The sequence below is a fragment of the Rattus norvegicus genome, chromosome 18, assembly GCF_036323735.1.
Source record: "Rattus norvegicus strain BN/NHsdMcwi chromosome 18, GRCr8, whole genome shotgun sequence".
In the NCBI taxonomy this organism is placed as follows: domain Eukaryota; kingdom Metazoa; phylum Chordata; class Mammalia; order Rodentia; family Muridae; genus Rattus; species Rattus norvegicus.
The window spans coordinates 71,894,100-71,919,260 of record NC_086036.1 but is presented as its reverse complement, the minus strand read 5'-3'; the positions used below and the strand labels follow the sequence as shown (position 1 = coordinate 71,919,260).

Genomic DNA, 25,161 nt, shown 5'->3' with positions numbered 1-25,161 from the left:
GAAGATCCGGGTCAGAGTTCAAACTCAATCCCCCTGTCCAGAAAGACTGTGCGCTCTGCACTTGTGGCTGGGGAAGGGGTGGGATTTCAAAGTCGAGTATGCACAGTCCCGGCTCACAGCTATCTTTGACAGAAAATGAGCCCCGGGAACTAGCACTCCAAAAACAGGGACGTAGCCATGGGGGTGGCGTGCGGAAGGAGATGGCGGGCCTCCCCCGGAGTTTGACGGGCTTCTGGGACAGGCTGCAGAGCCGTGAGGTGAGGCTGGGAAAATTGGCAAATGAATCTGAAACGGCACATGCGTGAAGACCCCTGGTGGCTTGACCCTCCCCGGCACCCATGAAATAGACCAACGTAGCCAGTTCTAAAGCTTGTGGTAGGGGGGAGGGAGGAATCCTGGGGAGAGGGAGAGAGGGGAGTCCTGGGGGGAAGGGGGGTTCTGAGAAATCTGCTCCAGGATGTTTAATTCTCATCAGGACCTGAGGAACCGAAGGTGGCAGAAGGGTGAGAAGGTGCTCATCTGCCCTTCCTCCTCTCCGCTAAGCTTCTGGAAGATTCTGCAACCTCTTGGCCTCCATCAGCAGGAGCCAGGGGAGCAGATAAGCCAGCTCGAAAGGACACAGTGGCCGCATTGCCGGAGACTTATTATTTTTCTCACACGCTTGATTGACATGACCCGTGGGGACCACAGAGAATGGCTTTCGTTGGACTGTTTGCTGGGCCCCTCACTAGAGTTGGGGAGGAGCGGGATGAAGCCCTGGGGTCCTGGGTAACCTCCCCAGGGGACAGTCCAAGGTACAAAACGCACCAGAATCTGTTGCCTCCCTGGTTCCTCTGCCTGTTGCCAGTTCTTTGTGGGCCAGCACCGTACAAGGCTAAGCTCCCTCTCAAGGCTGCCTAGCAGGGACTCAAACACACAGAGAATCCAGGGGCTGGAGGAAAGCGAGCCGGATGAGTCTCCCCGTGAACAAACCCTAAACTCTTAGAGAAGAGCAGGTTTTCTCTAAGGTCCCCTGTGCTAATTCCTTGTCCCTGCTTCTGCAAATACATCTGTGTCTCCTTCAGCTCGGACTTCCTCTAGTCCCTGAACGGGCCCCCCTTCTCCCAAGATGTTTCTAGACCTGAATCGATCTCAAGCTTGCTTAGAGTCCTGTGAGTGCCAGGCAAGAGCTCTGCCCCCTCCCGCCTTTGTGTTAGCTTCTTGTCCCGCCTTGGGATTTGAATAGGCCCAGTGTCACGGGCATCTGACTTGAAACCTGATTAAGAAAATCAGTGGGTCAAAATACCAGAAATAATTATTGAAGTGCTCTAAGCAGGCCGAATGGCAGCTGAAATGATTTCAACAGTTGTCTTATTTAATTTTGACGTCAGCTCCGGGAAGAGACTTCTCTCGCTCTTACCTTCCCGCCGGGGAACAATGTCTTCCATTTATTAGGGTCGCAATGATTTCTCACCACTTTTGGCATGAAGTCCAGGTGCTTCCCACCCATCTTTCCAACACCTCACTGCTCCCTCACTTCCGACTTGACCAACGCCTGATATCCTCACCCTCAGGGGGCAGCCCTATGTGCTCAGGGCCCCCAGAAGGAGTTCTTCCTTAGATATTGCCTCGCCCTGCCTTCTGCTTCTCAGCAGTCCACAGGACCTCTGTCCTCCCAATCCCCTGCCACTGGATGGCATCTGGGGCTATGTTTATGCCGTGTATCTTGCTTTCTGGTGCCAGGTGCCAATGGCTGCAGAGCAGGGACCACCCTTCTGTCCTTTTCCTAAAACTAAAACTGTTTGGGCTTCAGCGTCTCGAGACTGAACTCCCCCTCATCTGCCCTTCACTCAGCAGCCTGAGGGCGCCCGTCCATCTTCAGGATTAATATTTAAATTATGGCTTTTCTTTTCCGTGAGGCACACAGCTGTTACAAAATGTGTTTTTACATAGGTAGATTCTTCTGTAGCTTGGGTGCATGACAAGGTTTCCCCACTATAACTACAAATCAGAGGTGAGACAAAACTGAATAACTGATCACACACACACACACACACACACACACACACAAGCACGCATGCACACATGCACATACACCTCATGGAAAGTAAAGCAAGAGGAAAATGATAAACCAGAAAAAAACATTTGACACTTATATCATAAACAAAGGTTTAGTACTAATATATATAAAAAGTTTCTGAGCAGGCTGTATTTATATATTTAGGAAGGGGGGGGAGAGGCAAATGGTTTAAGGGGGTGGGTGTTCCATGAGAGGAATTTGAAGATGGAATGGGACGGAAAGGAGCATAATATTGTATTTTAATTTTTAAAAAGTAAAAATTTGTAATTAGATATGTGAGGAACGGAGAACTGAAAGCCCAGTGGAAAATGGGTAAAAGTAGTCTCAGAAACACAAACTTCGAATGCTTTCCTGATACATTCATATGTATGTAAAAAGGGGGCTAGGAGAGTGGGCACAGGCGCTAAACCTACATAGGGGACCCTGAGAGGGGACCAGGGGTGTTGAGAAAGCCTGGGAAGGGCAAAAGGTCATGAGTCAGGAAAATGGAAAGGCAGTTCTGGGGTGGGCGTGGGGCACAAGTGAGAGGGAGGAGATGGGGAAGCAGGTGGGGGAAGGAAACAACAAAACTGGATTTTTTTTGGGGGGGAGGGGAATGCTATAATAAAATCTAATTCTTTATAAGTTTATTAAAAATGAAATAAGACTTAGGTAAGCAAAGATAAAGGAAACAGGCAAAAGATAGGAAGAGAAAATTCACACGAAAAGATATTAAAGTAGTCCTAAAACATATGAAAATATGTTCAACTTGCATTCGTAAGAAAATGAAAATCAAAATTACAGCAAGATGCTGTTTCACGGCCATGAGACTGGCCAAAGTTCCAGGAATGGGCAGCACCTTCTGTTTTAGAGAAGCAGGTAGAAGATGCAGGACGGTACCCTCCTGGGGGAAGGGATCTGGAGAGACTTAACAAACCAAACACCATGCTCCAAAATCCAGGTCCTAGAAACAGACCCTGAAGGAACGTTCCCAAGCAGAAGACACCTATCACAGGCATGGCAGCTTAAGATAAAGTGTAGAGTGTAGGTAATTGCCACACAAGAGGGCTGTGAATGAGCCGGGCATCTGTACACTGTGGAGTATGTTGTAGCTGTGAGACAATGGGGAAGCCCTCTGTGAGCTAGCATGAAGTGCACCCCATGATCTATTCCTGGATGGATACATATTTAAAAGCACATAAGATGTACTACCTTTTGTGTAAAAAAGAAGGGGACATAGGAAATAGAAGTTTAAGGTAAACTGGGTTTGTATGGGGTGGGGGGGGGGGAACGACATGTTCCCAGATGTACCTTTGCTGTACATAGAGCCTTCAAGAGGATGTTGCTGTCTTACATAGCTAAGAGGACTCTATGGCAAACACAACCGGATGAATGTTCCTCTCGGCCGTCACCCTTTCCAGTGAGAGTGGCTGGATGCAGAGATGCACAAGGCGTTGAGAATAAATGATGCAGGAGAGCGTGATCCTCACTGAGACACATAGATCATCCCTTCTATGGGGAAAAAGCATTATGGCAGACTGGGTGAAAAGAAGGTCTGAGCCAGAGGAGAGAGTGAAGGGACACAAACGCCATCTTCTGAACAAAACACACCCACCGAACTTGCTATCTGTGCTGGGTCTGTGAGAGAATGTGCTGGTCGGCAGTCTGTCATAAACTAGAAGGGCTCAGAAAGGCCTAAGTCTCATGAATGAATTATTTTCCTCCCATCGAGTCAGGGACAGGATAGTCAGTGCCTTCGGTTGTGAGACCCTTGGTGACCCCACCAGGCTCCAGTGGGGAGTTCTAGTTCAATGTCACACAGATGGACCTGGTTAAACTAAATGGGTGACCAAAGGAAAAAAAACCAATGAATAAATAAATAAGTCGTGGACGAGTCTTGAGAAAGGACTGTAGGAAGGAGAGACAGTTGATAAAAGTGGGAGGGTATGTGGGAGGGAGAATGAGAGGGTATGTGGGGGGTAAGAGGGAGTATGTGGGAGGGAAGGATCAGATCATTATGCAAACCTAGTTAATAAGAAGAAATTAAATTAAATCTGTAAGAATAGGAAGCAAAGAGAACCCCTCTGGGTGAAAGGAAAGACAAACCCAACTGTATCCTAAGTAATTATTACAACACACTAATAATGGGCCAAAGAAAGAAATGGAAGGCTAAACAGGTAATTTTTGAACATGGTATATTGTGGTAGAGAAGTTTGGTTGTTAGGGTTTCACAATCTCTCCCAGAGAGATTTAGCTGTAATGAAAACTCGAGAAACCGAGTGTGTGTGGAGCTGATCTCAGCGGAGAAGGTCACATAAATATGGGGTAGAAACCAACTCCATGGCAATGGCTTGGAGTCAGAGCATGGATGTAGGCTCACAATTTCTACAAGTGTGTATGTGCGTGTCTGAGTCTGTCTGTGTGTCTGAGTACCTGTCTGTCTCTGTGTGTCTGGGTCTGTGTCTGTCTGTGTGTCTCTGTGTGTGCGTGTGTCTGTGTACATGCCTGTCTATGTGTGTCTGTGTCTTTCTGTGTGTTTGTGTGTGTCTGTGTCTCTGTATCTGTGTCTGTGTGTGTATCTCTGTGTGTGTGTATGCGCATGTGTGTCTGTGTGTCTGTGTGTTTATGTGTCTGTCTGTCTGTGTCTGTGTCTGTCTCTGTCTGTGTATCTGTGTATGTGTGTGTGTGTGTATTTGTGTGTATGTGTGTGTGTGTAAGTAGTACATTAGTTACTTTTCTGTTGCTGAGACAAAATGCTATGACTGAGAGCAACTTGTAGACTGTTTACTTTGGCTGTGATTCCAGAGCTGCTGACAGTCCGTTGATGGCGGGGGAAGCTTAGCAATGGTGGCCAGATCAGGAGCTCACATCTTCAACCCCAGGTACAAAGCACAGTGAGCGAACTACAAGCGAGGAGAAGCTAGAAATCTCAGAGCTTCTACTTCCTCCAGCAATGCCGCTTCACTTCCAAAAGGTCTCACTATCTCCCCAAACAGTGCCACCGACTGGAGGCCAACGGCTCAAACACCTGAGCCTGTGCAGGCCATTCGTTCCTCATTCAAACTACCACGGATGTGAGTTCATATGTATGTATGTGTATCTGTAGCCATGTTGAGTATGAGCATATGAATGTTCATGTGTGCATGCATGTGCATGCTCATGTATGTATGAGAGGCATGTGAATATATATCCATGGGTGAACCATGCGTGCATTTCCTTCAACCAGCCAAGAAGAGCCCAGCAGCACTGCAAATACTAGATGCCCAGATGTTAGCGTCTAATATCATTGTCCAAGACAAGGAGCCCCATGTCCTTAGAGAAAATTGATCCCTGATAGGGCAAGTGGATGATGGGCCTGGAGCCTCTTTTTGGCCTGCTTGAGGGTGACATTGAGGGTTACCCAGGCAGGGAAGTGAGCCGCAAAGAGATGAAAATCAAAACATGGCTCAGGCTGATTTTGTCAACCCGTCAACTCTAAAGAGTCTAATGTCGGTACAACTTGGGATAAAAGTTTCCTAGTGTAATAAATCCCTAGTGCAAGAGGAAGCATACATATATTAACTCGACTCAGGGTACGTGCTATTTCTTCCAAGAAGATGGCTTCTAGAGATAAGGCTACCCTAGGGGCCCAAGGAAGGCTCTTGCCTGGCCTCAGCCTTACAGATAGTGTAGAGCCATTTGGGCTATTAGCCACCTCTGGTCCAGCTTGTGGGAGTTTGAGGGAGCCTCTGGCAATACAGATAGTGTAAGGGTCATTTAGACTATTAGGTATCTCTGATCCAGGTTGTGGGAGCTTGGGAAGCCCCTCGCTGTAAGGTCTTTTAGATTACTAGCCACCCCCAGTCCTGATTGTAGGAGCTTGATATGGCCTGGCCCAATGGATAATGCAGACCACCAGGTTGTCAATCACTGGTAATTCCCAGTTTTCTGGATAAACAGGCCTTTCCCTTTGAGAGAACAATCCTGAGTGCTTAATATCCCTGGCTTCCCTGGAGAGCTATGGGTGCAAAAGCCTTCATGTTCCCAACACCTGCTCATGGCAGGATGCTGGGCGAAGCAACATTCCACAGGCGATGGCGTGAAAGGCCCAGTCATTAAATCTGAAGCAGTGTAAAAGCTGAAAGAATTGAGAACAGAAATGATAAACCCATAGGAAAACGGGGGTTTGTGAGGCATAGAGCTGATAAAAAGATAAATAATTCTGGACTGACAGTAGATCTGGAGGTAGGGTGAGGTTAGATAAGACATCATTTCGCAACCAACATGCTCAGGACTGGATGAGGAGAGAGCTATGAAGGACGGTGCTCCTCAGGAAGGTGTCTAAGCTAACCCTGAAGACACTCCCTACACACTGCTGCCTCGTTCTATCAGAGCGAGAAGTGGGAGAAAGCAAGAGATACGTCACTGAGGAACTGGACGACAGCTAGACCGGGAATCAAAAGCAACCTCAGCAGGGAAGATGGCCAACAAGACCCTGTGTATGTGATTCTCCAAGAGGGATGGACCAAGAGGGCCCCTGCTGAGAGGCAGTGTCAAGAGGATTGAGAGTTCAAGGCCAGCCTGAACTATACGGAAAGAAACTATCTCAAAACAAACACGCAAACGAAATCACCCCCAAAGCTGCATGCTATGCAGGACTCTGACCCAAAGGACAACCTGGATCTGATCACAAAGGAACATTAGATTAAATGTGGGGGGGATTTCATCTATTAAAAATGAGGGCATCATATTTAAAGATGTCAATGTCATGAAAACAGAGGCTGGAGAGGTGTTTTAGCTTAAAGGAGACTAAGGGCAACACCGCCCTCCGAGAAATGCAGCAGCAGTGGCGAAGTTATCTGACGACAGTGACGTGAGTGGTGGGTTGGACAAGCGTGCGTGCACATTAATGTCGGCTGTGGTTATGTCAGGGGACAGGACTTCCATTGCAATCGTGCGCTGGACTGAGTAGGGATATGAAGGACCATAGTGAGTCCAGCATGTCCTCCCGTGGTCTAGAAACTGTTCATGCTCGCACGGCCAATTATGTGCACATGTGACGGTTGTGGAACACAGACAACACAGTAAACGTCTGAGATGTAAGGAAACAAGGGGGTTATTTTTTATTTTTGCCCACTCTTCTGTAAACTGAAATTATTTCTAAGTTTAAAAAATGTAAATGTATGTCTCAAGTCAAGTAAAGCAGTCCCTTATCTAGGTGCAGGCTGACCTCTGCTAGAGGACAGTTCTAGAGTCAAGCTAGTCAGATTGGACATGTGACCCTGGAGGAATGGACACTCTTAGGAGTCTCTGCCCTTCTTCTGTGGGGCTGATACTCATTTATGGGCACTTGGGCAATTGAAAAACCACCATTCCTGCAAGTGCTGAGCCCAGCCCAGGCCAGGCCAGAGGAAGGCTGGCCCCACTGCCATGTTTCATTTGGCTGCGCAGATATTTATCAGTCCTGACTGAGCATTGCCTATCTTTCCCAGAAAGAAGCTGCTGGGACCCCCAGAACAAGGACCTGCTCAGGGCTGACCTTTGGCTGGCTTCCACCTGGCAAAGTTCCATTGTAGAGCTGTGGGCCTCTGCCGAGTCTTGGGAATGCAGAGCCCTGCACTCTGCCCTTGACCTATACCAGTTCCCACTGGCAACATGCCTTTCTTGGGGTTTGACATGCTCCCAGGCTGTCCTGAACTCTGCAGCCCCTGCTAGGGTATTCCAGTCCTCACTATGGGCTCCTCATGGAAGGATCCAATGAGGCATTCCAGTTTGGGTTCATGCTGACTCTACTTCTCCTCTCCCAAAATCCTTTGTACCGGCGCCGTTGCTCCAAGTTCCTGCCAAAAAGTGAGAGGTATGGTCTCGGGCAAGCAGGTTTGCTCACTTTCCTGCTTCTCTTTTGGGGCCTGGAATTTTCCTGTAGGCCTTTAAATTGGTCCTTAGGCCAGGCACACCCTGAGGAGGCCTCTGGGTATAGTGTCTTCCTTGGCTTGTCACTTTGGGTCAGGCTGTCTTCCATTTGTCCTCTGATCTTGCTTGTCATCCTCCTCAAGTAGACACTTTGCCCCCAAAGCTGTAACACAGTCATGGGCTTCCTGTCTGGCAATGAGGAAGAAAGGAGTGGGGACCAGAGGAATGGAGGGTAGAGGTCAGGATGCTTAGAGCCTTGTCTCCCTTTCCTCAGACTGGGTGTGTCTTTGGGTCAGACACCACAGCTCAGGAGAGGAGGCCCCTCCTCATACCCTCCCTCCCTCTCCTGGCAGTAGGTCTCTCCCTGCGCACCTCTTCTATCCCAGGAGAGACAGTATCCCATGTTAACAGTCTTGGTGTGGGCAGTGGGTCTCATGAATCCCTCCACACCTTTCCCTGCTCTCTGGCCTCAACTCCTTTCACAGGGCTGACTCTGAGAACGCCACTGGTTTCCCGATGCCCCAGCACAGGCACACACCCGTGGATGGGGGGCTCCTCCCTCAAGAATGTGTGGGTATCTGTGCAGCAGCCTGGGTGGGGGGATCCACCTGGAAGACAGGTGTGTGCTGCCCAACAGCTGCCAGGGCTGCCACTCCAGGCCTCCCTCGGAGGAACGCTGCTTTCCCACCTCATCTTTCCGTGACTTGCATGTTCGCCAGGAAGCCACACAGGGAAGGAATGAGAAGAGAGCGAAGTTGGGAGAGGGATACCTTTCTTCTGGGCTAAACCCTTTGTTGGGAATGCTTTAGGAACCTGACTGGAGCAGGGGGGGCATGTGGCTGAACATGTTTTTCAAAATTGGTTCTGAGAGACACTTGGGGCTTCTTATTATTCATTCTATTAAAATCAGGATATTAGCTAATGCCTGTCGTGTCCTTAGAGCAGGCCTGGCAACTTCTCTGATGCATTGTCTGCTTGAAAGTGAAGGAGAAGGCCTTTGATGCAATCCCTCTGTCAAGTCCGCTCTGTCTCCTGCCCTGTGGCAGGGACACTGTCAGCTCCAGGACAAAGCGGTGGAGCTAACAGCCTGCCCCCACCCCCGTGCCAGGTCTCACCAGTGGCCTCTACCTTGCTGCACTCAAGGGAGTGGACAGGCAAGCCCTTCCAGTCCCAGGAGGGTGAACCCCCTATCTGAGGCCCAGCAGTGATTTGGGGATAAGTAGATGGATGAAGACCAGAAACCTGGCTTAGCAATCAGAACCACTGAGCAGTGTTCTGGTTCTCTTTTGCAGCCCCATCTCTGGAAAGAACAGCGTAACACAAATAAATTCCAGCCCAGTGGGAAAGATTCAGTGCCTGGCATCTGGAGTCCTGGCATCCCCAGGTGATAGGATGACTGTGAGGCCTTGGCCAGTGAAGTGCTTCGCTGGTCCTGTGGAGGGACTAGTGGCTTCTTGCTGAGGGGAGCTCCTCCTATGAGTGTGACTGAGCAGGGCTTGTGACAGGGGACCCTGGGTCGCAGACTAGGCACATGCACGGCAGGGGATTTTACAATGAGTTGAAGAGAAAGAGTTCTCAAGGGGCTGCCCATGGTTGGTGGAGGAGGGATTCCTAGGGTCAGGCTGGTAGATCCAGGATTGCTTCTCAGGGGAAGTGGGACAGACAGGTGGGCACACGTCAGAAAGGCACGGGGAGAACTGACAGGGCAGAGATCAGGGTGGCAGGAGCAGAGTGAGTGAACATCAGGGAGAGGTCAGAGGTCAGGCCGGAAGGACCCAGACTACAAGCCAGGGTTGTTCTCCCTTTGTCTCCCTGGGCAACCTCAAGTTCGCTATTAATCTCCCAAGACCAGTCTTGTTGATCAATGTTGATTTCTCCCGCACACCTGTTCCTGTTTCAGATGAAAATGGATTATGAAATCATTCCATTCGGCTGGTGATTACCATGGTAATCAGGCACGCTCACTGACAGACCAGCGCCTCTCCTGAAGACAAGATTCTGCTGATAGCAGCTTTCATGTCACTTACACCTGGCTGGGGAGGGAGGGGCATGAAGGGACACTGGAGGAGGCTGGAGGATGGCGTCCTTCTCCAGGAGGCCCAGGCAGGTCGCACAGCCCCAAGGGCTTTGGGGTGGGTGGGAAGGCATCTGTGCAAGGAGATGGGGGTTGGGTCAGATGGTGGACAGGCCAGTGGTTGGCCAACCGCTTTATACACAGCTGAGGAGAGCCTGTGTGGCTCAACCTAAAGGCTGCCTCTAAGCTGCCCGCACCCGCAGTCAGGCATCTTGTCTACGCATCCCTCAACCTCCCACCCACGGCAGACTCTACCTCTGTGGCCTCCTGGAGCACCACACATGCAGGACCTGTTATTATTGCTGTTCTGTGATAGGACTGAGGTGTAGGGTTTGATAAGAGCCGGAGTGATTTCATATTGTTTCGTCCTGATGGTTTAAGTCTTAAAAGGCTTCGAGCAGACAACTCCGCTTCATTCAGAACCCAGTTCCCTCACCTGGGGCAAGTTATGTAGCCTTTCTGGGCCCCTGCCATTAAAGACAGGCACTCAGCGACTGCTCACAGACACAGCTGTTGTGCAGGTCGAGTATGGAGACCGTTAAAACAGAACTGTTACACAGGAAGCCCCTGAAAGTCAGACGCTGGTGTCCTGAAGTCACTTCTATATTGTCCTAGGGGAGGGTGCTGAGGCAAAGCTGTGTGACCAACTGGTCTAGATAGGCTGGCCTTATCTTCTGATGTCAAGTAGCTTCTGGTGATGCAAGAGTGTATGGGCTGGGGGTGCTGGAGAGATGGCTCAGGGGTTAAGAGCACTGACTGCTCTTCCAGAGGTCCTGAGTTCAATTCCAGGAACCACAATTATCTGTAATGAGATCCAATGCCCTCTTCTGGTGTGTCTGAAGACAGCTACAGTGTGCTCATATTCATTAAATAAATAAATATTAAAAAAAAAGAGTGTATGGGCTGAACGGTGTGAGAAACGCATCCTCGATAGCATCCACATTTGACTCCCGCGGGGCTAGCCCTGGGACTGGCAAAGCCTTCAGTTTGTGGAGCAGAAAGGTAGAAAGGAGCAGACAGGAGCATGAGCCATATCTAAACACTGCCGTGCCTCTTTCTCCTGACGTCCTCCTTGGTGCTCCCCTCCTCTGGACCAGGAGAAGCCTGAAGTCCAAGTGATCAGAGATGACCTGTGGGGGATGAGATTGGCCATCTCCTCAGGATGCCTGTCAGTGTGCTGCCTACGACTGAGCCATTTACCAGCCTAAGCGAGGCCTAATCCACCTTCTCAAGTTGCCATCCTTTACCCGAGCTGCAGCTCTTGAAGCTTAGTGTAGGGCATAGGGCTCTGGCGTGCTCCCACTCTGAAAGCATTAGAATGTCCCCCTTGCTGGCTGGCTCTCCCAGTGCTGTCTGAGGGGCAGAACCACTGCAGGACATTGCTCAGGCTGTCCTAGGCTCCACACCACTTCTCTGTTCCCTATAATGACATCTGCCATTAATAGCATTGTCTCTCAGTGCCACAGACACCAAGCATGCAAAGCAGGTCAAGAGCCACCGTGGGCTCTATACAGCAGACCCCACCAGCCCGAGGCAGTGACAGGCCATTACTCTGTGTCCTGCAAGCTGCAGCGATAAGGAAACTCCACCAATTTGATCCTTTATCTTGTCGCAGGTTGAGGGAAGATATTATTTCAATCTAGATAATGATTCAATTTCTCGGACGGAAATGAGATTTTTTTTTCCAAGTCTTCAAGGGGGTGCCACCAAAACCCCTCTTGGGGCTGGAGCAGGTCATGCTCAAGTTAGAGGATTTCTTGTAATTTAGAAAATATACCGGGTGGGGAGATTGGAGAGCAAGAAGTCTGATGAGAGCAAGAGAGAAACATACAGGCTGAGCCAGTAAGACTACAAAGTAACCGCTCTTTGGATACTTATAAGCACTGCCCCAAACCCCTAAGACCTAATTCAGAAGATAGGCATGCAGAGTGAGCCGACGCCTGAGCTCCACGAGGTACAGAACAACAATACACAAACTAGCCCCACTGTCAAAGGGCCATCCAGGTCTTCCCTATTAGCTTGCCCCATGAGGGAGACCTCCTGGGCCATTTTGCTGACAGATAGCCTCAATACCATTACACTGCTTCCTACCAAGGCGAAGGAGAGGAGCCCGCCCCGTCCCTGACCAACTGTGCCTCCAAACTGAAGTGAGATCACCACATCCAGGGAAGTCACAAGGTGCTGACAACGCAGATCATCTCTGTGCACTCCGGAAACATCAGGAAGCCATTAAAGAAGATGCAAGTGACGTCGGATAACACACGCGTCAATACCTCAATGGTCTGCCCTAAATAATGAGTTTAGAAAAAATGCTACATTATCTTAAAGGCCTGGGTGTCCCAAGAGCTATAGTACAGTTTTGTCAAACTGCTTGACAGTTTGGAAATCTACCATGGGTGTGCATTTGGGCCACCCCACAGAGGGATGTTTCCTTTCCGAAGAGAAGCACTGACTCCAAGTCACGAGAAGGTGGTATCTTTTGATATGGCATTTGAGTAACCACACTTGGGCATCTACATGGTGCTGTTGTTGGTGTGAAAAGCAACACACAATCGGGGGGACATTGGGCGTCTCTAGGAGAATAGAGGCTTAGGGCTAGGGAACCGGGAGGGGACTTTTGACCAGAGACCTTCTAGCACTTTCCAATTAAGCACCACGAGGCTATCGCCAATCACAAGTGAAAATGCAGTAGATGAAAGCTCACATTTTCAGGACAGCTAGGCATCCCAGTTGGAGCCGGCTACATCAGCATCGATGTTTGAACTCTGACCCTATCTCCAGCCTAAGCTTTGAAGAGGCAAAGGTAGCTGCAGTCAAGATGACTGACAGGTCAAGTGGCTGTGACACGCGGCTGTCTTTACAACAGAGCTGATGATTAGGTATGAAAGTCTATGCAGGGGTGCCAGGCCCTGGGACTCTTCACCTACCAGCGCACGCCGTCCTGGCTGCTGTGTGTTCAGCATGTGGTTTTTGCCGGGGAAGTGGTAATACTCTAGAAGTGGCAAAGGAAGAGTAATGGGGAAAATAAGTCCTGAGCCTTGTCTCCGACCCATGCATCATTGAAGTGCTGTTATGTGGAACCGGGGAGACTCACTTTAGCATATGTTCCTGCTGCTACCATGGCTCCCGTGACACATGCCGTGTCACATGTCTCAGGCTCTGCTCTCAGGACACTCCAACAGGTCCTTCCCCCACATCTGAACTCTCTCTTGCTGACAGAGTAGCCCCTAGTGTTAGATGTGCATATGAACGGTCGTCTGTTTCGGGGAAGGGAGCACAGCCACCATCCTTCTTTGTCAGAAACCATTTATCTATTATTGCATTGCCTATGAAATCCAGAGACACAACACACTAGCCTCAGAACCAGAATCCAGACAATGGGACCTGGGGACCATGTGATCATCATTACTCTCTTTCTCCAACAGGGTTACAGGCAGTCTCAGCATGGCCTGCTGGGACTCCTAAGCAGAGGGAGACCCAGTCTTCTGCAGCAAAGGGTTGGAGAGAACACCTTAGAAGCGCCGTATACTGGCTCAGGGAACCTGAGCAGACATTTTAGTCAGTCTAAACTCAGTTTCTCTAGTTCTGGGAGAGGAAGACCTGGTAACCTTGTGAACTCTCATGAGGTAAGACTGCCAACTGTGTAGAAACAGCTAACGCTGTGTAATACTGCTTATTAGTATTGGAATTTCAAAATAGCCAGCCCCTCCCACTAGCTTGCATTCGTTAAATGCATGGATTTCAGTTGTCCCTACACCTGGGCAGCAGTGGCTGTTCAGGAGAACAAGCAGGATCTTGGTGACAGTCCACTTAAGCTCAGTGTGTCCCCAGTGCTGACTTCATGGGTGTTAGTGGTCTTTAGTTGCTGCTGTCTGTGGAAGGCTCAGTGTGTGTTTGAGGGACACGTTCTGAGACCCAAGGAAGATCCCAAACATGGGTTCCCTGTGTCTATCTAGCGTGTATATGTACTGAGCTCATGGTCAACCTCACAGTCCTCTGCACAATGGAATAGCGGACAAACTGGACAGAATTTACTTTTATTTAGACAGGTGAGGGAACCTTTACAACATGCTCCCTCTTTGACTCTAGATCCTTCATTGAGCCACTCTGGGCCCTCAGCACCTTGCCTGACCTCACCACCACCCATCAGACCCATGCCTGTCCCTTTCACACAGGCCTTAGTGCGTTCCCAGGCAAGGCCTCTGCTCTACTCTGCCACCACCCCTGTGGCCCAGATCAAGCCTGTCCCTCAACATAGGGTACTTCCCTGGCTACTCCCACCACTGGGAGTGGGAACCAGAGCAGGTCCATGTGCCTTCTAGAAGGTTCTTTGTCTCATACACCTCTTCCCACACCGACAGGAATAGTTTGACTCACTGCTCTGGGTCCTGTGGTGTGTGAGACAATTTTTCTGATAGAGACAACAAACAGTAAACTTAGAACATCATAGACACAGCCTCTCAGTGTCTCCAGGGTAGTCTTTTACTGTCCACTTACAGATCCACAGCCAAGGAGTTCTGTCTGGGACGCACCTAGGGGTGTCCTCCAGTTAGAGGGCAGAGCAGGGTTCCAGGCATCCTCCTTCAACTTGATGTCTTACGTGCTTAAGGACCCACTCTGTCCAGTGACAGAGACCTTCCCGAAGATTCCAAAGCCAGCTCCACACAGTCACAGAGTTTCTGCCCTTAGCAGGAAAACGGCCGATTTCCCAGAAGCATCGTTAAACCACGGAACTCAACAAGCAAAATTCATACTCACAAGCACCGACTCCTTGGGCTTCGATCTTAGGCCACCAGTCTTTCTGCAAACCTGCTCATTTCCTGCAAAGAGAGGGACAGGCAGAGAGAAGCGCATTAGCACCTGCTCTGGAGATCCTTCGAGCTTTCCTGGCTGGCCTCCGGCTCCACACCTTCTCCGCACACACGTTTCTTCCTGCAGCGCTCCCCTCCCCCCTTCCTGGGAACACCATGTTCTGTTAGGTGGGCGCCTCCACCCCTGCAGGCCTGTGAGCTCTGCCCACGCCGCCTCCTCCCGCTCCCGGCGCCCTGCCAGTCTCAGATTGACCACTGCCTCCAATTCCCTGAAGGCACTGGGCTTCTTCCCACTCCGGAGCCAGCGAGGCCTCCACTTCTGTAGCATGGGGTTGCCTAGCAACGGTGCGCGCGGGCTCAGAAGGCCCTCCTAAATTGGACCTCACAGCACAGGGCATCTCCTTGTACAGCTGCCTGCATCTTAACAATCCGCCTCTGAATAATAACACAATGGTAATTGCATTCACGGACCCCAAACTACATTTAAATAATGTTCAAGAGCTGACACAAACCAACAAAGGCCAGAAAATGCATCTGGGAGGTTGACTGTGAGGCCACGCAGGGACCTCCGCTGTGGGAGGGAGTTGACACCAAAGACTTGAGTTAATGACAATGTCGCCCCGAACTGTGAATTCTCCTGCTTCTGCCTGAGCATGTCACCGCTGTAATGCGTTGTAATGTAAGTTTGAGCAATTAATAGGAGGAGGTAGGGATCCCTCAAGACAGGGTGCCCTCTAGTTCTGCTGACTTGTACCTCAAATTTGGGTGAACAAGAGAGGGAAGGTTTCACAGGAAAGAAAGCTTGAAAGTAAAATTCTTTGGCTTTCCCAAATGTGGTTAAATACCTACCTACCTACCTACCTTCCTTCCTTCCTTCCTTCCATCCTTCCTTCCTTCCTTCCTTCCTTCCTTCCTTCCTTCCTTCCTTCCTTCCTTCCTTAACAAAGTCTCCTAGCTCCGATTAGCCTGGAACTCACTATGCAGACTGGGCTGACCTCAAACCTATCGAAGCACCTCCTGCCTCTGCCTTTGACCACACCACGCCATGCTTTAGAAGGAAAGGGAAGCACGTGGTAAAACGGAGCAGGAGTCACACACCACGGAACTGATGTATTTCAGGAGGAAAAGTGAAGGCCTTTACAAAGTCACAGCAGCAGGGCAGGCTGGCCAGGTCAATGCCCCACAAGACATTCCTATCTGTACAGCCATGTTCACCACAGACTCATTCCCAAGAGGCAAAGTCGGAGAGGCAGCCCAAGTCTCTAACCGTCACGGAGGTTCAGGCACACGATGGAATATCATTCGCTTTTCAGAAAGAAGGGAATTCTGATGTATCTATACTGGGTATGACCTTCAAGGCCATATTAAGTAAAAGGAGTCAGTCACAGGAAGACCACTTCCGCATTTTCCCCCTTACTTGAGAAGTCCGGGGTAGTTATATCTGTAGAGACCGAAAGCACAGGACAGGAGCTGGGTGTGGGCATGAGGGTGGGGGCGGGGGTGTGGGTGTGGGTGTGGGTGTCTTATGAGCACAGACAGAGAAGAGGAGAGAGCTGTGAAATGAGTGCTGGGTGTGACTACAGAGCACTATGACAAACTTAATGCCATAGAACTGTACAATGAAAAGCAGTTAAATTATATATATATACATATATATCACATATATATACATATATACACACAGACACACACACACATATATATATATATCTTTGGTTTTTAAGAATCCATTTGTAATACTGGTGTAAGGTCACTAGGCTCTTCAAGACTGGAGTCTATTTTGGAAATCAGAGTGTCCCATGTCACTCTCAAGCTTGAACAGGGTAGAAGTCACCAGGACTGAAGCCACACTGCTTAGGGCAGCTGACAAGCCTGGGCCGGTGCCATCTGGCTGCACACAGGGCCTGCATGCTGAGAGGCAAGGTTCTTCTACACATCTGCTTACAGCATCTGCCTTCCTCTGGGGACAGCATCTGCCTTCCTCTGGGGACAGCGCCATCTCCTCTCTGTCTTCCACCTGCTCCCACCTGTCACACAGGCTCCAGGGCGCCTCCCCTGTGCCCTGCCCCTCTGTGCCTTAGCTGTCTCTTCTGGGCTCCCACCAAATCCCACATCCTCAGGAGCCTTCCGGATCCCAGACCTCTTCCAAGATTGCCCTTTGAAAATACCGTAGCTAGCCGTTGTTGACCGGATTAGCCTTGCTTTGCATTCTACTCTGAGTGTGGTGCCCCTCCCAGTGTAGCTCGGGACAAAGGACAAGAACCTGTGCTTGCCTCAGCTCCACACATCGAATTCCAAGAGCTACTGGGGTCCTCTGCATCCTTTTCAGGGGATACCTGGTATGAAGCAGGTCTGCGGGGTGTGCTGTGGAACCCTGGACTTGGGGCTTTAGGTAGAGCCTGCCAGCGACTGCTCGCAGTTGGGGGTTTACAGGCCTGATTAATTTGGAAGGGTCATTACAGGTAATGGCTTCTGTGAGCGAGAGTGAATAAACAGCATAGGTGATTTTTTTTCCCCTCAGTGTCCTAGATTTCTTTTTCTTGGAATGTGCTTTAAGTCTTGAAAAGGAAGTATTACAAGGAAAAGGAAGAAATGATGGTGAGGAGAAGGGAAAAAAGGAGGAGGAGGAGATTATAAACCTGACACATGGGAGGAGCCCGACCGCTGCTTCGGCCAAGCTTCCTCTGTCTCCCTGTTGATAAAGGGGCCATGATCTGGAAGGCCCTTCCAACCCAAACAGATAATATAATTATGACTGGAGATGAGGAGGAGGACGGTGGGTAGTAACCTTCTAAGTTCACACACTCCACTCCGCCTGGTGCTAGGTACCACTCTCTGGGGACAAGGTGCCAGCCATCCCCCTCCTTGGACAAGACAAGGCTTGCAGTTACTCTGCTCATTGTTTTCCCGGACACTGACCCTGGAGCTTTCAAACTTATGACCTGGCTTCCCTGATGCTCATCTGATCATTAAAGTCCTCCAGACTAATGACTTGTTTTCCTGAATCTCCAGGAATGGCTGGAAACAGGCCAAAGGGCATCGTCTAGGCTCCGTCTCTCCAGACCTTGGCTCTGTGACCAGCGGCCCTGTCTGTCAAGGCTGGCTGCTGCAGGACAGATGCCCCCCGGCTCTCCCAGACAGTCTAGATTAAATGGAAGCGCTGTTCACAGAACAGAGAGCTCTGGCTCCAGACTGCCATCCCAGGGAGAGACAGTCTGGGCTGATGACTGTGGTGTTCTCTCATGGCTCTGTTTCCTGGTCATTGTATCGCTTTCCCTCTGCCTTGGTATAGACAGGCAAGGGAAGGCAGGAAGCAAGCACACAGGTCCCTGCTTCTGGGACATGTGTGGCATTCGATGGCAAGGAGATGGATTGTAAATTAAAAGTGATGAATAATGGCAATCACACTAATGTCAACGATTTCCCTTAACTAACGTTTGGACAATGCTTTGTGGTTTAGTCCGCTCCTGCATGCCTGCCTGGCAGGTGGAATAGCGTCAGCCCAATGTCTGCTAGGGGTATAGCCATGAGAAGCAGGTTCTTGCCACACTCTTCTCAGGAAGATTCCAGACAGGGAAGGAGTTAAGTTCTGAACCGCTTGCTTGAAACCTTCTAGATAACGAGTGTCCTGTCCTCTGCTTGCTTGATCAACCCTTTCCAGTTACTCCTGCATGGTCCTGGAGTGAGAAGTCTAGCCCACATAATGTCATCCTGAGGGATAAACCCCTGGGCAGCATGGCATGGGGACAGAGGGCCTAGGAAGAGACAGATGTGTCTGTCCATCCTGGTACAGGATACCCAGGGGACATGGCCTAAGCCCCCACCCATTAGCATGTCATGAGAAACCTGCGCTGAGGCTTGGGGATAGCAGGTGCAAATTTGACATCTCCTGTGTCCTTAAAGAACTAGCAGAACGCAGTCAGTATTCAACACAAAATTGGTATTGTTTTTGGAGTCACTATTGGATTGTTTTAGAGGATAAAATCCATACTGAGAGGCTCCCTGCAAATCCTCACTTAGCTCCCGGAAGCACTTCGGCACCGGGAGGGCAGGTGCTCCAAGCGAGAGTTCTATTCATAAGCTCACAGGTACACAAGTGGGTGGCGAGTTCAAATGCAAGCCACATCCTGCTGATTTCGCCCTCTGGTGCTCAGCATCAGCAGACAGGCAACTTGGGACAAGGGCTCCTCGTTGTTGGAAGGTGCATAATACAGACACACACCCTTTAGAACCAAGCACGGACTGGCAGAAGCCACCAGAAGTTCTCTCAAGGGACTGTCCCTGGGGCAGGGTCTGTAGCTCTGGAATGTGTGACGTCTGGTGGTTTGGCCTGGCCATCTGCATGACTGTGGGTGAGTGACTTAACCTCTCTGTGTATTAGAATTTCCTTGGCTACTCCCTGTAGATGCAAGCCCGGCAGTTCCATTCTCAGGCACCCACCTGAGCAGGAAATGGGCGTCTTTGTGACGACCTGTGTGCTACTGCTTAAGCAGCTTCTCTACACTGAAGACATCAACGCATCCTTCAGTAAGCCGGTGGATAGATATGTAGTAAGTCCAGACAGCAGGCTACTCATATTTGCTGATGAGAAATGAGCTGTCAGCTGTGAGAAAACAGGGAGCAAGCTGATGCGCACAGAGAGCTGAGTGGAGGAGGCTACAGACAAGGCAACTAACTGTGTGGCATTCTCCAGAGGGAGCAACGTGGAGATGCATGCCCCAAAGGTCTGAGGTTACCAGGGATTTGGAGAGGGAGGAGGAACGTACAAGGGGGCAGAGAGTTCTGGGGACTGCAAGACCTTTTCTGTATGTTCCCATTTGTCAACTCGTTGATCATAACCCACTAAGGGCCTCACTGCGAGCCTGTTAGCCCAGTGGATGGAGGTTTGAAAGCACTGGCATCTGTTCCCCCATCTTGACAGGCCAGTTGTGGGGAGAAGTGAGGAGAGAGAGAGGCCTATGGGTCCCCTCTGGGCTTCCCCTCGATTTTTCGGTTAATGGGTTCTTGGTATAGCACAGCAAGTGGCTGCAGAGGGAGAGCCAGGGTCTGAGCCATCCATCCATCTGTGCGAGGCTGGCTTGTTCCTTCTGAATCAATGAAGGTAAAGGCTAGGTATGTGGAGAGGAAAGGGCTGAGCATAGCCCTCTCAGGAAACCAAATCTTCCTCCTGTTCCTGCTTTGGGGGATGATGGCTCCTCGGAAGTCTGAGTCTCAGTAACCTTGGCCTGGAATATTAAAATCGCCCTAGGAAGGGGCATCTAAGCCCAGAGCTAGACTGACCCTGGAGCCTCTCATGTGAGAGTGGAGGCAAGGGGTGGGCAGCCTGTGGAAAGAACAAAGGCATAATCTATGGTCGGGGTGCCCCCTCCCTGGTCAGGCTGCCCTACCCTGCTTTCTGCTCAGTCTCTCTCTCTCTCTTATACACACACACACACACACACACACACACACACACACACACACACACACAGCATTTTTTTTTCTGGCCTCAGAGGAGTGTGTTCCTGAGCTGGGTAAATCTGAATCCCATCCGATACGGCCTGGGGTTGCTGAGAGAAGGGGTAAGGCCATTCAGACCCTCCCACAAGCCAGCAGCAAGCAAGGGATAGTCGGTGTTGACACTGAATGGCAGTTTAAGTTTGGAAAAGGAAAGGGTTCTCGTGATACAATGGAAAGAAGTGGAGCGTGGTAATGCCTTGGTCTCCTGGACTAGCCCATCTCCCTGCCCTTCCAGGCAAGCTGTGGGGAGCACCGAGTCCTTAAACATCCCAGCAGGCTCTCTGTGCCTAAGTCTGGCTCTGCAGGGAATGGTGGCTATGACCATGATGGTGGGGTCCCCTGGTGGTGGCCTTAGCCAGTGCCAGTTTCTGTGGCCTGTGGGACCACTTAAGCAGGCATTAGGCTGGGGTGAGGTGATGGGGGTGGGTTGCTCTGCACTCAGTCAGCGCAAGTCATGTTTGTGTGACACGGGTGCAAGCTCTGCTTTATCTGTGTCTTATTTCCCAGGGCTTGAGTCCTGTCACTCATTCCTCCCTCTCGACCTACCTTCCAGAAAGTTCTATTTCTACCTGATGTCCAGTGTGACTACTAGCCGTTCTTTTTTCTACCTGTGTCCCAACCGTTCTTTCTCTCAGAACAAAAGCATCCTTTCAGGTGGAAGAGAAAGCTGTGTTCCCTGAACACTTTAGGGCCTGACACAGTAAAGACAAAGTGGGGGCACAGATGATCGTGGGGGGGGGGCGCAGCTTCTCCAGCTGAGGGGCTGAAGTGTTGCCGGGAGATGGCAGCTTTGAAGTGCCCACCTCTCTTGTCTCCTCAGAACTTAATCCTACCCAACATGCAGTGCAGCTCCAGAAGGGAACTGCATATGCATACAATAGGCTACTTCTTGGAGTGCAAGGGGACACTCCCATCCAAGGCAGCAGATAACCCCCACCAGAACCACTAAACTCTTGGGATTTGAGAAGGTTTTCAGGACTGGAACAGCTGTGCTGTCCTCTGTACAGAAGATGACGTGTCATCAGAAACTATCCTGAGGTCACCAGAACTGTCACTGGCCCAGCCAATTGCACGCCTCAGCATACCCCAAGGCTCTCCCTAATGCTACCTCCTGCAGGGAGCTTGCCTGCACACATTTCCAGAATGCTTGAGGAGCTCACCCTAATGGTGAGCTTGGGTTTCTCACACACGTGGCCATGTCTACAGCAGATCAAGAGGAAAAGGACTACCGTTTGTCGCTGACCTCTGGAATGCTTGTCCCTGCCTTCCCCACCCTGAGTTTTTGAGGCAACAGATGGACTGCAAACGGTGGGGAAGGATCCAGAGTGTGGGCGAAGGAGAGATGCTAAGTGGAACTGCAGAGGCAGGAAGAGGCACAGTCAAGATCATGGGTCACGAGGTCTCAGGGGAGCAGAGGGCATGAGTGTGCAGAGGAAGCACAGGCTTTGTCTCCAAGCAGAGACAGAGCCGGGCAGCTATGACATCACCGTCCCACTGCTGCTACAGTCTGGGGAAGGATGGTGCAGGGCTAGCTTTTGATCCCAGAGAAACCACTAGCAGAGGCAGACGAACTGAGCGAAGCTGAAGCCATCTCGGTTCCCTGCTTCCCTGTGTCTACTTCCAGTCTGGCCAGTACCAGAGAGCCTAGCTAAGTACACATGGATCCGAGAAGATTTATTCATCCCAACCTGAGCCCAATGGAGTAAAAGATGGCCTCCCAGAGCAATGCCAGTGGCTGACTGGTACAGCTGGTTAGTCACCGGAAGCGTCTTAACACCTATCCCAACCAGGGTGCTACATAGCCAGTAACCAGCTCTCCAGGCTGGTGATGCCTCTTATTAACTCTGCCTCCTGAGTGGCATCATGTCTGTCGCCTTTTATGTGAAAGCGAGGCCCAGATGATATTGCTTGCAGTATGTTATTTTCCAGTGGATTGAAGTAGTCAATTAAGTATTCTTGCAAAGTCCACTGAGCCTACGCTGGAGTGTAGCTCAGCTGGCAGAATGCTTGCACAAGGGCGTGGGTTCGAGCCTTAGCCTCCAGTAAACTGAGCGTGGTAGCTCATATCTGTAATCCCAGCACTTGGGAGTTACGAGGAAGATCAGAAGTTCAAACTCATCCTCAGTTGCAGAGGAAGTTTGAGGTTAGCCTGGGCTACATGTGAACCTTTTTTTTTTTTAACAGTTCCCCAAGCTTTCATTGTTTTACCTCTTCCCAACTTAACAGTATGCATAATTTTAAATTACCAGCTTCTTTCATTCTTTTCAGAGCTTCCATTCAGTTTTCACAGAAGCAACTTTTCCTTTTCTTTTGCAGCGGGACTTAAGTGATTTGTATACTATTTAATTAAATTGCATAATTACAATAGCAAGTTTCACTGACATAAACAGGTTTGGGCGCTGAGCCAGCTGTCCCAGGGAAGCACTGGGCTCAGCTGCTGGGAGCAGATGTGGGGAAGTTTTGGATACCTGCCTGCTGATCCGAGCGCTCCTCCTGCTGAAGCTATCAGTCACAGGGAATGGAGGAGGCTGGTAGATCTGGCAAGGTGGTTTGTTGCAGCCAGGATGGAGGATAATTCTCCAGGGCTTACGGTCCCATTGCTAAGCCTTCCTGATCTCCACCTGTACTTGCTAACACGGTACCCCTTCTCCGCATGCACTTTGCCCAGCTCTGCTAACGGTAGATGCATTCCCAGGAAGCTGTCTGCATGCGTCTTTCCAATGAACGCTACAGTTTCGGTGACAAATGACCACCGATGCAGCCTTCCCTTGAACCAGTGGGTATCTCATCCAGAGGACTCGCCACTCATGTCCTTCCAGGAATATTCAGTAAGAAGTTGGAGTTGGGGGTGGGGTCAGGGGACATCATCCTTCAGTCTTACCATCTAGAGTCCAGGTTATGCCCAGCATAACCAGATGCCACTGTGGGCTCCTCTGGGGTTCTCAATCTTCAAATTCCTAAATCCCTTTTTACTGTAGGATACTCTGCTTCCTACCGGTTAGGGTCATTTTCTTCATATGAGTGTCTTTCCTTACCATACAGGTCACACAACTATCACAACTGCCATCTAGTCAGCCAACTGACCAGGCACTGTTGCCAGGCACCTGCGGCTCCCGGGAGAGGGAAATGCTCTCCAGGAGAACACTTCCGTCCGCACTGGATTTGCTGATTTAAGCTGCCCGCCATCCCTCTTCCTTTCCTCTTGGTAAAAGCGCTGTAATTTCCTTCCAGGTTAATTTGTTACATGCCCTCAGAGCCAATGGGGGTAGGTCGTGGTTTAACTTAACTTGAGCCAATCGGTTCGTGTCAATTTTATCATGAGATCCAAAGACATGTTTCTGGGGACTTCTGAAGAAGAAGCCATCACTGACAATGTGGACGGGGCCTGCAAAGCCTGAAGCTACGGCAGCCTTTTTGTTATCAGAAGGGACCCAGAGGGAAGGTCTGAGAGAACTACTGACAAAATAAATGAAGACTTTACTCTGCCTTCACGTTTCTCACAACCTAAATCAATAAAATGCGCTCCCCTCATTTTAATTACATAGCGTTTAAATTTCATACATATACATTATACATATGCATACACATATACATTATACATATGCATACACATATACATAGACATACACATATATATGAATGCTTTGAAAAGCAATTAAAGCTTGATAATGAAAATATGTAGTCATTACTCTAGTTCTCCCTACACTGAACCCCAATATTTGGAGGTGAACCTTCGTGTTTTTAAACTTCAACTGTTTTAGCTACTTCTTGTGCTCTATGCTGGTCTATTTCTACGTAATATGGTGCATTAGTCAGCTGTGGATACTATAACAAAATATCACAGACCAGTAGCTTGGACAACAAAAAACTGTCATTGCAGGGGTTAAATCACAGTGGGGACATGATACAGGTCATATGGCAGGCTCCATTTTGTCCACTCTTAGAGAGTATCCCTCAATATCCCACAGTGAAAATGGACATTCTCTCAATTTTATCTCTACCCCCACCTCCATCAAATAGTTCCCGTCCCTGTATCTTCCCACGTTTAATCACCCACTGATGTTCACGGCAGTATACCCACGAGGGTGATGCTTGTGGGTGAACTGCATGAAAATGTTTCCTTCCTTGCAAAACTTTTACATTTTCTCTAGCATTAAAAATGGTTCTATAAGCACCTATTTCCACAGAAGCTGCCCCAGGGGCTGGTAAAATCCTCCTGGGTTCAGTCAGCTCCCTGGGGATTTTCTGGAGTCCTCCAATCTAGAGTTTCGATCCTCCGCTCAGTCCTGACTGACTGCTGCCTTACCCCAGGCATCTTCACAGGGGAATTCTCTGAGCAGCAGTTTCTGGTCCTGCTCCCCCATGCAGCATAAAGAAAGTGGCCACAGGAGCCACACTTCCCACAGCATACACTGCCGCTTTCCCACTCCCCTCTTGCTCATGAAGGCCCAAGTGGCTTTTCTAGAGCCCAGCTAATCCAGGCCCCCTCCTCATCCAGGGTGGCTGGTTCAGCCTGCTCTCATCTGCTAGGGGAAGGCCCTTTGGGTGTGAGACCTGCCATTTTCATGGGCTCTGGCATGAAGAGGTGAGTGTGTCTGATTACCACACTCCCATTCTTGTTTCCAGGTACTCATCTTCCTGAGGCAGCTTTAGGAAGGGGTGCTGGGGTACCACATTGAGGACCATATTGTCTTCAGTGACCTGCTTCTCCCACACTCTGCCTGGTCCGTTTTGGAAGTGAACAGGTAACTCGGAGGCATTGCCCCCTCTATCTCTTCCCCCCAGGTCTTCTAGATTCCTCATGGCTTGTCTGCCCTAGTCACTGTTTGCCCATGCAGTCTAGAAGC

The 25,161-nt window shown here is 50.0% G+C and overlaps 1 protein-coding gene across 6 annotated transcripts in view; it reads right to left on the bottom strand.

Moving 5' to 3' along the window:
• The window catches only part of Zbtb7c (zinc finger and BTB domain containing 7C), a 329,246-nt gene that overhangs the window by 126,571 nt on the left and 177,514 nt on the right, over positions 1–25,161 (bottom strand). For 5 of the 6 annotated variants that reach the window (XM_039097092.2, XM_063277570.1, XM_063277571.1 and 2 more), the window contains exon 3: positions 14,763–14,824. The gene's annotated coding sequence lies outside the window, so the exon portion shown is untranslated. Of the gene's footprint in view, positions 1–14,501; positions 14,825–25,161 lie in introns of all 6 variants that reach the window. The other variant, XM_039097091.2, reaches the window with a different exon arrangement.